Below are 3,237 nucleotides of genomic sequence, written 5' to 3' on the forward strand. Positions count from 1 at the left end.
CACAATATTCTAAATGGGGTCCAGATTTCTGAATTCTCTCCCCGTTTAGAAAATAGTCCATGCCTCTATTCTTCCTACCAAGGTGCATGACCTCACACTATAGTATAATTACAGCTTGAATCTGGAGTCTGGGCCCAATGTGACAGCAAATTCAAGGTGACTGAGGCTCCCAGGCAGAGTTGATCTTACTTTGTAAATTAAAATACTACAGTCAGCAGTCAGCTTTGTGAAGGAGAGATTTTCCCCTAGAAAATCAAACATGTGTTGCAACGTTTAATGTGGAGTATGGCTGGCACTTGGGAGGGCTCTTAAAATGGTCAGATATCCTTAGGGCTGAATTTTGCCGTTGGCGAGCAGGGGGCAGGGCCCATTCACTGACGCATAAAATGATGCAGGATGATGTTGGGGGGAATCCCCTGACATCATCCTGCCCCATTTAAATTTTCAGGAAGGCGGGGGCACAGCAAAATCAGCTGCGGGCCCGCCGAGCTGTCAATGGCCAATTGAGGCCATTGACAGGATCATTAAAACAATTAAGGGACCTGCCTGTCCAACCTTAAGGTTGGCGGGCAGGCCAGGAGCCCCAGCGGCAAATAGAAAAAACATGAAACCTCATCCACCGGCGGATGAGGTTTCATGTCGGGATTTAAAAAGTTTAATAGAAGTTTTAGTGTCAATTATGAACATGTCCCATCTTATGTGACATTGTCACATGAGGGGTAAATGATAAGGTTTTTTTTTATTTTTAATGTCTTTAGAACTGTTAGCGATCTCCCTGAGACAGCACTTAGCCTCAGGGAGATGTGCGCTCTTTTGTGCGCATGCACGAAAGAGCACACTCTCACTCTTGGGGAATCCCTCTGCCCGCGGACATCACGTTAAGGCCCGCCCACATAAAATGGCGGCAGGGCCTGCTTCTCCGGCAAGGATCGGCTCCCCGCCCACCTGAGATTGGGTCGGGCCTGCCCACCCGGAAGACAGAAAATTCTGCCCTTAGTGTCTAGAGTTTTCTAACTGCTACTTTTTTCTGTCCTGGATAATCTGGTGTTTCTGAGATTTGTAAACTGGGATTATAAGAATGTACAGGAACTTTAAAAGTTCTTCTGTACTTAGCATTTTGAAATAAAATTTAGCATTTGTGCAGTAACATTGTGCTGATGCACACCTGCTTTAACATATTACTGTGTACATCAATAACACAGATGCCCTACTGAATGAAAAGCCAATAGCATTGAAGTTTGGATTATATTTTGTGGTAGTTGTCTGAAAAACATGTTACTGCCTTAACAGTGAATCATCATTACAATTATTACCTTGTGCAACTTTCATTGTGTTCTGTGGAGACAAGACGCTCTGAGAATGGACAAACGATTGGATGTAAAAACAAAAAAACTGCGGATGCTGGAAATCCAAAACAAAAACAGAATTACCTGGAAAAACTCAGCAGGTCTGGCAGCATCGGTGGAGAAGAAAAGAGTTGACGTTTCGAGTCCTCATGACCCTTCGACAGAACTTGGATGTGTAGAGTTTGCTACTGCTATGTGATTCAGAAGACAGACATTGACCAAAGATAATGCAGTACTTGGAATTGTCAGCATGATGCTGGGTGTGGGGTTTAGAGAAAGATTTAACTCAGCAGTGATAGCATCGGACACAGACATAATTAATTCAGGCGGCTTCCCATACAAGGAACACAAACTCAGACACTTGAATCCCTTGAAAGGGAGCTGAGCTCTCTTGGACAGAGGGATGATTGTAATGACTCTTAAGCCAAGATACTCTTATGCACCTTCCCAGGATTCTCCATTCAGCTCCCAACAACAATTTGTATTAACTACAACTTTTAGCGTAGAAAAATGTCATGCATACAGAGCAACAGTGTTAGAGGCATAGGTTTATGCCAACAATCGAAGAAGTAATATGTGGAGGTGGCGAGGAAACTATTAAATTAAGTATGTAAATCTTCAAAGTTGAATTTTGTTCTGGGATTTAAATCCTCCTTCAGCTCCCTGCTGTCGATTGCTATCTGCTGACTTCATTTGCAGCTGTACATGTGTGGGTGTTGGAACCAGTGACTATGGAACTACATTCTAGAATAGACCAAACCCTTTGGGAAGATAAGAGGGAAAATCAAGGATCAGGTTAGTCAGAAGAAATAAAATGGAAAAAATTCTTATGAAAGTAAGTAATTGAGTTCACGAAATGCAATAGCATTGGGCAAGTGAAAGATGGAAGATGTAGTTTTTGGGGTATTGGTTGCAGATGTCATTTCAGCTGCTACTCTGCCATAAGTTTCATATAATTAGGTGTGGGTTCCAAGTTGGAAAAGTCACTCATTTGAGTGCATACTTTGAGAGTAAAGACATTGTCAGCAGCAAAAGTGAAATTCCATGGTTTGGTCTCAAGAAGGTTATTTATATAAATTAGAAATGATTGGATCTGGAACTCATCTTGAGGAAAACCAGTGATTTGAAATCTTCCCAAACTGGTGAGGTGAGCCACAAGTATTCGGCAACATCAGGCCTAAGCAGTAATTCAATCAATTAATTCAACTGGCTGCTAAATTGACAAAGAATTAAACAGCAATCTTTTAAACGTAAGAAGATCTGGAATATTCAAATCTGTACTAGTAGTGTTTATTTTAAGGAAAGCATTAGAAGGACTTACTATCACCAAACCAGCTTGGGAGGTGGTGGCAGCGGTAGTCAGTGCCAATGCCCTGCAAAAGTGGATAGCCACCCGGTGCTGAAAGAGGATGAATGATCTCTTCCGTTCCACCAGTGTAAGTCACACTTCTCATCACTTCAAATCACACACTAACAAACCTAACACACACCCACAGGGATCTCACTCTCTGCTAGCTCAAGGGACATCATCATTCACTCTCTCACACAGACCTTCATTGTCCTCATCTCGTCCTTGGGACCCGTCATCACCCACACATGCCAGGCATACTTATCATCTGGCCTGACAGGCATCCTGCTTACACTCTCTCCATCTGTATTCATGCAGGAGAAGCTGGTTCACAACAAGAGGAGAGGCCGCAGACTGGTGGAGGAATGCTGGAAATCAAGGTCCTCACGGACTTTGAAAATAGTCTTCCAGCTGGCCGGCAAAGATCTGGATCATTCCTGTGCTGACGGTGAGGTCAGCGGTGTGAGGATCCAGCAGTGCAATATCCATCAGATAACCATGCACTAATTATCACTCCTTGCTTTCACAGGCACATCTGGGAAA

Source organism: Carcharodon carcharias, chromosome 2 (assembly GCF_017639515.1).
Source record: "Carcharodon carcharias isolate sCarCar2 chromosome 2, sCarCar2.pri, whole genome shotgun sequence".
Taxonomy (NCBI): Eukaryota; Metazoa; Chordata; class Chondrichthyes; order Lamniformes; family Lamnidae; genus Carcharodon; species Carcharodon carcharias.